Source organism: Sinohyriopsis cumingii, chromosome 6 (assembly GCF_028554795.1).
Source record: "Sinohyriopsis cumingii isolate HCF-2022 chromosome 6, ASM2855479v2, whole genome shotgun sequence".
Lineage (NCBI taxonomy): Eukaryota > Metazoa > Mollusca > Bivalvia > Unionida > Unionidae > Sinohyriopsis > Sinohyriopsis cumingii.
This window is the reverse complement of record NC_142966.1, coordinates 46139082-46151683: the sequence shown is the minus strand read 5'-3', so window position 1 is coordinate 46151683 and position 12602 is coordinate 46139082. Positions and strand designations below refer to the sequence as shown.

Sequence of the window (12602 nt, the reverse complement as noted above, 5' to 3'; positions counted from 1 at the left end):
TGTATTAATCTATATATTCCGATGTTTTTTATTTTCTTTATTGCTTGCTTTTGGGGACTTCTTTTATCTGCATACACATATAAATGATACCAATAATAATAATAATAATAATAATAATAATAACTATTATTATTATTATTATTATTATTATCATTATTATTATTACAGTTCTCTTTTGATTTTTTTTTTTGTATTTAAATTATATATACAGCCGTGGAGGTATACTAATTTTCATGCTAGACTCGCGACTAATAGGGTGCGGGTTCGCGGTCAGTTACAATGGTGTGTCCTTGACAAAACATAGTGATTGGCCTTGACACCAAATGAACTACATGTGTTGATGTGCCGTCAAGCACTAAGCGAAGCATCAATTAAATTGTCAGTCCTAAGCATTTATTTGATTAAAAATTAAAAAAATAATAAAAAAATGATTTTCTGTTACAGACAAACAACCATCAGACATCGCATTGTTCCATGGTGCACACACGAGAATCTGGGCCATGCACACGGTACAGATGATGTTAGATACATTAGCAACTGCATATCAGAGATTACAGGGAGATAACTCCATGTGGTTTTGTCGTACGCAAGAGAAAAGAAATTCGTATATATATATATATATATATATATATATATATCACAAATTTATGTCCCATAGTAAGCTTTGCAAATAGCATGCTATTAAAAATAACTTTAAATTTTTTAAAGCTCATGATCGAACCTTTATTTATCAGGATAGTCACACATGTATGATAGCTTCTATGTAAATAAAGCCGATCGTGCCGTGGCAATTTCTGGGTCTATATTTGTTTGAAAGACTTGTTTTCAGTTCCACACCAAATAGTTCGGCGGTAATTTCAGTAATAAGTTTTCCGAACTCAAATCTGTAAAAGGACTGCAATTCATCAATAAAACAATATCTATTTTTTAAAAAATAGTTTTAACAAGAATAAGCTCTAAGATTTCTTATTACTAAAATCTTGCTTTCGCTTTCAACTAATCCTGGCCAGCTAAACCCATATGCACTCTATTTTTCCCGTTTGGGATTGGTTCCAAAATAATTAATTCATTTCTTTGATTTAGTGCCGTCTATGCAAATGTCTGAATGCAGAATTTTATGTCCAGTTGATTAATACATGTTTCGGTTATTATTGGTCATGATCACGTGACCTGTGACCTATTTATAGAGTATGTTTGAAAAGTCAAGAATTACCGCCATTTTGTTTGGAAAATTGAAACTCAAGGTGGCAAATGTTCTTATGGTGAATCAAGAGGAATAGTTTCGTGTCACATTTGTTGTGAAACATGTTTTCAAATTCATCAGGAGCTTTTGTTATAAATTTCTAATACTTTTTGGATAGATTGGATATACTTTCATTTTGGTAAGTATTTAAGTTGATATACTTCCTGGTTATCACATAATGTAGTTTCATTCCATACCCTTCAAATTAAAATCAAAATGCATATAATATGCACACAAAGAAATACATGTTCTCAACTGGAAGTAGATATACATTGTGTATGCGCAAAGACTATGAAGGTAGAGGCAGATAAGAAGAAGGAACATAAAAATTGAAGAAAGAAAAGGGGAGAATTCTCGAGTCTGTAGGACTGTAGGAGATATCTTTGGCTAGATGGATACCCTACTTTTTCGTCAAGTCTGGTATGATTAATAGAGAAATGTCAGGTTATATTGTTGTCAATGATTTGTCCAGCAAAAAGAAAAGAATCTTGGATCGTTTTGAATTCTCTAGGATCAGAGAAACAGTCAGACCAGTACAACGTGGTGGACAATGATATTTATGATTGGGCCTAGAAAATAATATATATATATATATATATATATATATATATATATATATATATATATATATATATATATATATATATATATATATATATATATATATATATATGTGTGTGTGTGTGTGTGTGTGTGTGTATATATATATAGATATATGTGTATATGTGTGTGTATATATATATATATATGTGTGTGTGTATGTGTGTGTGTATATATATATATATATATATATATATATATATATATATATATATATATATAATTATTAGTGTGTATAATAAACTAAGCCCTTCAAAGTACAGTGCCCAAACAAACAAACAAAACAATAACACCGGATCGACAAATCAATTTTGGGAGTTTTCTTTTTCTTTTTTCTTTCTATTCCTTGGATGAAAATAGTACTAGGGTCGGTAACGAAAAACAGGGACGGTTGGCTGATCGGAAGCACATTTTTGGGTACTTTGGGAATAACGATTATTTTGCAAAATGAATATGACTAATCCCAATTAGCTAAATATTATCAGACCTATTTATTTTGTTAAAGAATATGAATCTTAACTTAACCGATTCCGCATCTACTACTGTTTTTAAACCAACTGAAATGGCACCGAACAGAGTTCGAAACTTCAAGCACTGGGTTATGCTTCCGTAATGAGAAAGGCATTACAGTAAGCATACTGCGACTAAACATTGACGGTATGGGCTGCCAATACTGTGTGATATTATTGACTGAACCTCGAATATATCTTCTCAAGAATGTACATAAATACACGCACACTCACTCACTCGTTGCTTATATGTTTATATCCTCAAGACTGTACATAAATACACGCACACTCACTCACTCGTTGCATGCATGTATAGATCCTCAAGAATATACATAAATAAACGCACACTCACTCATTTGTTGCATGTATGTATATATCCTCAAGACTGTACATAAATACACGCACACTCACTCACTCGTTGCATGTATGTATATATCCTCAAGACTGTACATAAATACACGCACACTCACTCACTCGTTGCATGCATGTATATATCCTCAAGAATGTACATAAATAAACGCACACTCACTCATTTGTTGCATGTATGTATACATCCTCAAGAATGTACATAAATACACGCACACTCACTCACTCGTTGCATGTATGTATATGTCCTCAAAAATGTACATGAAAACACATAAATACACGCACACTCACTCACTCGTTGCATGTATTATGTATATATCCTCAAGAATGTACATAAATACACGCACACTCACTCACTCGTTGCATGTATGTATATATCCTCAAGAATGTACATAAATATGCGCACACTCACTCAAAGAATAAGTCAAGCAGCAAGTGCTTGATCTGAGAACATTATAGCTGCATACAACAGAGAAAAGAGAGATGCACATTTACATAAAGCTTCAACTCGTAAAAGAACCCACCAACATTTGATTTAGAAAAATAAAAATACCGTTGCATATAGTTACATAATGCCAATCATTTATTAATTTTAACCCACTGGTTTTGATCGTCTCTGTCAGTATCCACTTTTGTCATGATTTCTACACATTACCAAACTACATTTAATAACAGAGATACAATACAATTTTAGCAGACTGTTTTAATTTATAAATTTCATAATGTTTTATACGTTTATCATTCCATTTTCAAGTTTAGTAAATAAACTGAGAGAGAGAGAGAGAGAGAGAGAGAGAGAGAGAGAGAGAAAGGGGGAGGGAATGAGGTGCGATGCTAACAATATTTTCCAAACTAACGACCTAATAAATATTTTGTTTTATTTTCGTTCAAATCTAAAGAAATATACGTGTTGGGTTTGTTAAATTACATTTACATTACATATAAAGGGAAACCAATTGGCTGTGCCCCTGGTGATATAATACATTAAGTCTGAAATTTCCTCTGAACCTTCCAACATCGTGAAATATATATCCAGATATGTCGGGTTGCAATCGCATAGAAACGAGAGAGAACACTCTAACCATAGATTTTACATTACAAATAGAGATGAATGCAGACTACTTTGCATTGACAAATCTGATGCAAGAGTGCAAAAAGAGATATTAATAGGACAAATACGTCGGAGCTTCAGCCAATGGGAGACATGGCGTGACTGTCACATGCTTAACGTGACTCAGAGTCATAAGACACTGCTCTTAATATAAACTGCAAAAAGGTTTATTGCAAAATAAGACTTAACATATGCACAAATGATTCGACGTATCTTGCAGAGATGTTTTGCCAGAGATGTCTGTGATAATAGATGCACACACCTGCGTAAATTATTCAATATGATTGTTTCGTTAAACATTCCATTGTTTAATGTCATAAGGGGCCGACATTCCATCTCATTTACAAAGAAAGCTTTCAAGGCAAATATAAATAAAATACTTTGAAGAAAGTTAAAGCACTATCGTATTGATGAATAAGTTACAAAAGCAACCGTGTAAAGTTAAGATAATAATGTGTCTTATTCCTCAGTATGGTATTAATGCTTTTATTGATTTGGGAAATTAGCCACGTGGAGGTCGTAAGAGTACATTATAGTATTCAAATGTAGCATCATTATTATAATGGCAGAAGAAAACAATCGATTAATTGAAAACTATGTTTCAGTGTAGCTTTGTACACTTTAGCATGCAAAGCGTCAATATGATGGAATAAATAAAGTCTATGAAACAACGAAATAATTCTAAATGTGAAAATGTATGCTACTCACGATCACTTTTCAGCTGGTGAGTTGTTATAAGCATCATATGAATAGTGTCTTCTAGTAACAAATTGTACTTAAAAATATGCGATTTTTATACTGATCATCTTTAAGTGTGGAGGACAATAACTTTAGTTATTTTATAAACAAAGAAGGGAAAATATATCTTTATATATAAAACAGATAAGGCACCTTTGAAATCGATATATATTCCATGCAGGGTGTACGTCAAGGTCGTGACATAACGAAGTATTTGGAAATCGTGTTTTTATGTCGGTTTTTTTTGCCATTTAATTATACGTTATTCTTGATATAAGTAGCAGTTGTAAAATTATCAACGTGTACATTTTGTATTATTTAAGCATTCCCATCTCTAAATCTTTGGCATCATCATGTTTCAGACTGTGAAGAAAATGTTTGTTTTTATAGAAGAATGAACTTTACCAGCACCAGCATTATTAAAGCTGTTTTTTATACTTTGTCCACAGTAAACGATATCTTCTTTTAACAAAAGAGCCATATGCCAATACTTTTTAATACAAAATTAATAATTTTGAATCTGAAATCAAAGTAACTTTCGTTTATAAATAAGTAAGAAACAAATATTTGAAAACTATTAAAAAAATGAAATATCCCCTAATTAAATGAAAAGTTAAATATCTTAGAAACCTTATACATGCAGCTATTTTTATGAACAAAGTTTGTCTATCGTTGTCTCACTTTTAAAAGAAAATCCCAGAACAAATGTTTTGCACCATTTTTCACGGTATTGCAAAATTCCACCAAATCATGTGATCGCATTTACGGAATAATTACTCAGTTTTTGTCATCTGATTGGAAACTTTGTTTGAAAGATTTTCATACTGAGACAATATTCAGTTCTTGAACTGTGATCTGAGTGGACAAAATTACTCGTTTGTCCAGTTAATCCCAAAACCTTACCTGCTTTCCTCTTCTATTCCATGTCTTTCTTCTTTCATGCTTAAGGTGTTTTGTATTGTATAAACACGCTTATGGACCTTTTTCATCGGTAAGTCGGTAAGTTTCGGATGGACTGTCCTATGATGTTATTTTTAATGCACGAAGATTAATATATGCAAAAAGTCACGTGTCAATATATTTCACAAAACTTCTCCATTTCACTAAGCTCAGGTGCTATTGTTAAATAGTGACTCCCCACAAGGTATATCCTAAAGTCATCAGATTAACCCCGAGTTATCATGTGCAATCTTTCACAGTCTTTCTAGGACTTGTTTACATCGGCGAATTAAAACTTATCAATGAAGGCGCATGAATACAATGAAGTGCAAAGGCTCATGAATATTTATTCTTTAATACAAGTGTATAGATAGATTAAAATAGTTGAACAGTGTTGCATAATGGTTAGTGGAGTCCTATAAAACATTAAATAGTAAGATGTCACTAAAAACATATATATCTGAATGATCGCATGCAGTCAGAATGTTTGTTTATGACTTCTTTTTCAACAATTCATAAAAAATGTGCATAAGCTGTGACTTTTACTGGTTCTTTGTACTCTTGGGTTTTTAAACTAGGACACATGACCCAGAATAGATTTGTGTCTAGACACAGTAAGGAGTGCCTGCTGAAATGTGGGTGGGGGTGATCTAAAAGATGTTTCAGCTCGAGTGCTATACATAAAGTGTACCTGACTCTTTTGAGCGCGGAGTCTAATAGGGTATTTTTGTTAATAAGAAGATATATTATGGCCACACTTTACAGTCTGTCGGGTATAAAATGCACCGCAGGTGGTTACGTCACATCGAGTCATTGCAGTCTGTCAGTGTACAGAAAGTACCTCAGTACATAATTTATCGGTGTTTACGTCACATCAAGTCCTTTGAAACAATGGCTGACCTACTTTGTAGAAAAAGCGACAGCATGTATTAATGTACTGATGTATGTCGTTACGCACCTCAGCATAACACTTAATATACATTGGCAACAGAAGGTAAAGTTCGAGAAACGTAATATTGAATTGAAATAAAAATTAAGAAGTTAACCTTTCCAAATAAATTAGTCGTAAAGGTGTTAAAATTCTCGAAAATGTATATTTAATGAAAGTTAAACATATCAAGTCCGTATATCATAAGGAAAGCCTCAGTATATTGGGGAGTCCTTTATACATATATATAGTTTACACATAACGGTGACTTTTATCTTATAATATCAGACAAATATGAAATATAGCTTTCGGTTATGAGCGAAACATTTTTTAGAATGATTTTCAAGCTTTTAGGATTTTCATTCATCTTATCAAATTTAAGAAAAACAAACACGTACCTGCTGAAATAAATTATCAAAGCTGCAGAACATACGTGTTAGCCATTTTCATTTTATCCCAGTATTACAAACTAACATAAGCATATACATAAACACGGACAATTTTGCGTAACGACCCCAGCACTTGAGGTTGGGGAGGGGTACTTTTTTTTACAAAGGACCTAGTACTACAGTTTCTACAATAAGGGTTCAAGTTTAAATTCATGAATAGAACGTGGTTTTTTTTCTTTCTCACTTAGATTCTTGCAGGGCATTTTTTTCTCCTGTGTTTCATGAATAATAATTTATTTTAAATTTGTGTGTCAAATTATTTATATGTTGCTTGACAAGGATATTCTTTTAAAACTTTTCAGTAATGACGGTTAAAATCTGTCTGGAAATTAGAGCTTAACTTCTGATTGGTAGAGGTCTAAACTTGAATAGGAACCCCAACAAACTGTTGAAATCGCTAATAGGGAAGAGGGGGTGGGTATAGAGAGATATTCTTTATAATACGTGTCAGAGATCGGACTTCTTAAGACAAAGAACAGTATGAACTGCGATTCCTTGAGAGGTTCCCTTGAAATGTCACATGGACTAATTTCCAACTACATGGTTGTCATAACTTAATACTGTATTTGCAGATCCTTGTCAATATTAAAATAAATGCTGTATGCCTTTGACAGACATTGTTCGAAACAGCACAGTTAAAGGTCATACGATTATTTCATGCCAGCATCACGAATGCTTTAAATCTCTTTGTTCAGACGAGAATTGGCAACATATATCGGACTACGATAAGTGGCAACATATATCGGACTACGATAAGTGGCAACATATATCGGACTACGATAAGTGGCAACATATATCGGACTACGATAAGTGGCAACATATATCGGACTGTGTTCATGTGTCTTGTCATCTGAGAATATTAAGGTGTCTTTACCTTTATCCGCATTCCACGCTCCGTAGATTTGTCTCCTAAGTATGTACCTATGTATGCAAGTGCGTGTATTTACGTAGGTTCGTATGTATTTAATTTGACTAACTCCTCTAACACCGTTAAAATTATAAACATAGATAATTGACGGAACAGTGGTGAAGATTATGCCAACACACATGGGACGAAGAAATTTGATAGATATTTATCTTTGTAACTGTTCAGATCCCCACACTATTAACATACATGTTCTCTCTCTCTCTCTCTCTCTCTCTCTCTCTCTCTGCGACAAGGTATGGAAATGCAACATTATGTGCCTCAACATACCGAACAGTATTTGCTCCAAAACAATATAAGCGTAGCCAAGATTGGTACATTTGATAGATGTTTCTGCCAGATTATTTGCGTTATCATCTTTGCTACCTTGCTTTTCTTTGCTACTATATATCAAGGATTTTGCTTATGCCATCAGATTCTATACATACATTCATTCCTCGCGTAGGACATTTCATTGACTACTTAAGTTCTATTTATATCACTCGGGGATTTTCATCCTTATGTCCTATCGCGTAGGACATTTCATTGACTACTTAAATTCTATTTATATCACCCGGGGATTTTCATCCTTATGTCCTATACCTGTATGATCTGAACTGAGGCCTTTTTGTAAAGGTCAAAAGAGTACATGGCAGTCCTTGAGGGATTACGGTACTATTTCATTTCCCATTGTAACATGATATTTAAAATTCAATAACTTTAAATTTCGGAGTGCTCATGATCAAACATATTTTTATCAGTATAGATGCATCCTGGATGACTACATCTCTGTAGAGAAAACCAAATGAGCCACGGAATTTTCTGGATCTACGTGTGTTTGAAATATGTGCTTTCAATTCCGTAACAACGAGTCAGGAGCTAATTTCAGTAATGAGTGTTCAAAATTCAAGTCTGCTAAAGGACTGAAATTGGATCAATAAAACAATGTCTCAGTATTTTCATTTGACTAAATTCTGTCTTTCATTATTAACCAATCCTGGCCAGCCAAACCCATTACTACTTTATTTTATTTCCACCCATTTCCAGACTGGTTCCCATTTTACCATACCATTAGTACCGCAAGTCTTAGCTTACTGTTCATGTACAATTAAAAGGGTTCATCTAGGAGTTGATTCTTTAGCGGTCAAATAACTTGCATACTTCCTCAAAGGACCAGCGTTCACGTCGTTTTTAATTTATCTCAAGAACTGGCACTCTTTGGGTACTCTGGTTTCCTTTGTCGCTGAACATCAAAATCAAGCATGCACATAAAACATTTCCTGGAAATGCAAATTAGTTGTCTTCAGTAAGTCAAGTTCTAGTGGATTGCGTATAATTCAAATACAAATTCATAAATGAATTTGATTAAGTAAAACCGGCACTTACAAACACGTTGTTATTGAGAACTAAGCATAGGATTTAAAACTAACGTTGTATACATGTTGTGGCGGAGAACTACACATAGGACATGAAACTGACTCTGTATGCACTTTGTAGCTGAGAACTACACGCATAATTTAAAATGGCTTTGTATAATACGACTTATTTGAGAATTACACACTGGATTTGAAACTGACTTTGTATGCATGCTATATTTGAGGACTACGCATAGGGAATGAAACCGATCTTTGTATACACGTTGTAGTTGAAAGCTACCCATATGTTTTAAAACTGACCCTTGTGTAGCTGAGAACTATACGCTTGATTGAAAAGTGATTCTTGCTCTTGAATACCTATTGCCGCTGAGAAACAAACATTACATTTGAAATAAATAAAATAACTTAGATATTAAACTGCTCACGTGGCCTAAGTGGTTAGAGCATCCGCCTCGAATGCAGGTGGTCGCGGGTTCGAGCCCAGGCCGAATCATATCAGAGACTTATAAAAATAGTACTTGCAGCTGCCTCGCTAGGTGCTCAGCATTAAAAGGTTAGTGTTAGGACTGGTCGGCCTGGTGTCAGGATAATGTGACTGGGTGGGACATGATGCTACACGTAAATTGCTACACTGCAGACATCATAGCAATATGACTGAAAATTTGTTAAAGCCACGTTAAAAATCTAAAACACACACAGAATACATTTAGCTGGTTTAAACTTCTAAGTATTGATGCACATTACAGCCACAAAATCTATTCCATACCAGCCTTGGTGTGGCCTTATGAAAGGGACATTGATCTCATTTCCTCGGCTTGATATAGCCAACAAAGTCTTTAAAGTATGTTTACTCCCCTCCCTTGCAACGCCTCCCCCTCCCCCTCCAATCAACCTAGCCTACTATTTATTACTAATTTAACAATGAATATTCCTCCTACTGGCCAGTCCTGCATTATGAAAGGCAAGTTATTACACTGTTAAATGTAAAACGACTAATCACACTGTTATATATATTTAATTTAATTGTTTGTCTATTTTAATTTATTTTATTTCATTACATGTTATAGTAATGTAGCATTGTTTGCTGGACTTGTCCTTGTCCAAAACTGAGTTCATTTCTGTTTGACCTGATTGATTTTTTTATTTCATTTATGTAAGCAAGTAATAGCTTCATTATTCTCTACGTTTATAAGCTTATTACCGAATTATTATTCATGTAAACAAGAAGTGGTAAATATGTTGATCAGGGTCAGGGTTTTTGGAGATTCCCATGTCAATAGTTTAGGCTATTGTGTTGTAAATAAACAAGGCTCATTAGATCATTCTAGAAGGTTTTTCTTTCCATTAGGTAATGGTTGCTTTAGAAAATGCAAATGTGACCTGAGGTCAAGCAGAGCACTATATTATCTTGTGGCTGTGAGTATTTTACCAGTCGTGCTTTAACATCTAGCAATTTAAGTTGTATTATGTTGTGACCAGTTTGGGCTGAATTTTATTTTCTTCAAATTATTGAATTCAAGTAATGATTTTCTCTGGAAATACAAAAGTGCTCTGACAAAATTCTTGGATAAAGACATTCACTGGAATTTATACTGAATTCAAACCGGGAATAATGTTTCTGTAATTCAACAAGAGACTGTTGACACATCAGTACTTCGTAGGCCATAACAGACACGTCATTACCTTTAATTTAGGATATCTTTTGGACTTGAATTGAGTTTTATTCAGAAGCTATTATTACTAGGACTTGTTTTCTTTAATTCTTTGATTATTTTTGGGTTTAATTCGCAATACCGTAAGTTTCTTTTTTCTCATTCTAGGGAAAATAAATTATTTATTAAATTTTACCAAGGTTGTTGTCTTCATTCTTTTCTGTTACTTATTTTAAGAGCATAGACTTGTAACAACAACAACAACAACAACAACAACAACACACACACACACAGAATGACACGCGTACAACGAACCAGTATTTACATTTGTATAAAGGGAAAATTGATAAAGAGGTTTAAAGTCAAGTAAATAACAAACTAACATGGGATATATTATCAACCAAATGTCAGATTTTTTCATGCAATCTATAAACACAGTATCGCTAAGTAGTTTAACGTGACCCAGTTATTACATTTCATATGGCGCCAAATAAAGCAGTGTAAGATTTTTCGCGTGTAGCCTTACAGCCTGGATATAATTGCAACTAGGAGAAGCCATGATATAAATGTGCTAAATTACAAGCGTAGGTTGTGGAAACTCGAAATTTTTACAACTGAAACTACTGCCACTAGTGTAACAACAACAACAACAATATAATAATAATAATAATAATAATAGTAATAATAATAATAACAATAATAGTAATAATGAAATAGCCTAACTTGAGAAGAGTGAGACTGATTAAACTGACAGTGGCTTAACATTACTCTTTTGGTCTAAAGTCTTTCGTTTAAGTATTACGTCTCTATGAAACCAGCAAGTTTCACGAGCACCTTGTACTTCCAATGAAATTATTCCTCTCAAATCATAACCGAACACAACTTCAAACTCTGATCATAGATTCCCAAAGACTGATATTAAAATAGGCATGATTAATTTGTTACCACATCTTTTATATACAGACTGTCACCTGATTTGTGACGCAACATAATTCCCTGGCTGTGGGTTATTTCAGATGGAAAATTCCATCAAACTCGTAACAGGGTCAGGTTTTAAACCTATATTCAAGTTGATGTTGATACGTTATGTACCTGTTATTAACACAGGGCCCAGATGAGCAAAAATGGTATTCGTTTATGATTGGCGTTAATATTGCTCCGACTACAAAGAGTCTCTCATTTTTTGTGTGTCTGCGGTCGGCTGCTACTGTGTATTTCTGGAAGATCAACTTCTGTGTGTCAGACGATTCTATGATGATCAGTGTTTCAGTATAATCTGAACTACTTTTGTCCTTTAATCGATCTCTATGTCGGCAGTTCATGTCGTTAATCCAATGAAAGGATGCTTACTTATTAAGGTTCTGTTTTGTTTTTTAGAATAAATCTTTTCCCTAAAAATTAGAACACTGTTTTCTATGTCAGACACCATGTAAATATTTTAATGTACATGCATTTTGAGATCCTCGTGATGATGCATTTAAACCTTAGGCTAGCATCCAACATAATACTATCAAAGGGGCAATGTCTTTAGATGTATGTATTGTTGTCAACATAAAATGCCATTATACTAATTTAATGTACAACTTTTTAAGTTGAAATTATTCATACAAATATATGGTTTCTCACATTCAATCAAGAAACTAATAAATAAACCAGATCATATACTTTAGAGGTGGTGGCCGCTATAATTGAAATTTGTAGGTCACGAACGGCTACGAAACGTTCACATGACCACATGAACAGCAACGTTATCTCCGTATACAGATTTACACAGGAAATACAATTTC

The 12602-nt window shown here is 33.6% G+C and overlaps 2 protein-coding genes across 8 annotated transcripts in view; one reads left to right on the top strand and one right to left on the bottom strand.

Moving 5' to 3' along the window:
• LOC149796857 (uncharacterized) overlaps positions 1–8519 on the bottom strand; it is a 67491-nt gene extending 58972 nt beyond the window's left edge. For 2 of the 6 annotated variants that reach the window (XM_089961494.1, XM_089961493.1), the window contains exon 1: positions 5471–8519. The gene's annotated coding sequence lies outside the window, so the exon portion shown is untranslated. The remainder of the gene's footprint in view (positions 1–5470) is intronic. The other 4 variants (XM_089961496.1, XM_089961495.1, XR_016421742.1 and 1 more) reach the window with 3 other exon arrangements.
• LOC149796856 (uncharacterized) overlaps positions 1176–12602 on the top strand; it is a 52867-nt gene continuing 41440 nt past the window's right edge. For both annotated transcript variants that reach the window (XR_016421743.1, XM_089961500.1), the window contains exon 1: positions 1176–1382. The gene's annotated coding sequence lies outside the window, so the exon portion shown is untranslated. The remainder of the gene's footprint in view (positions 1383–12602) is intronic.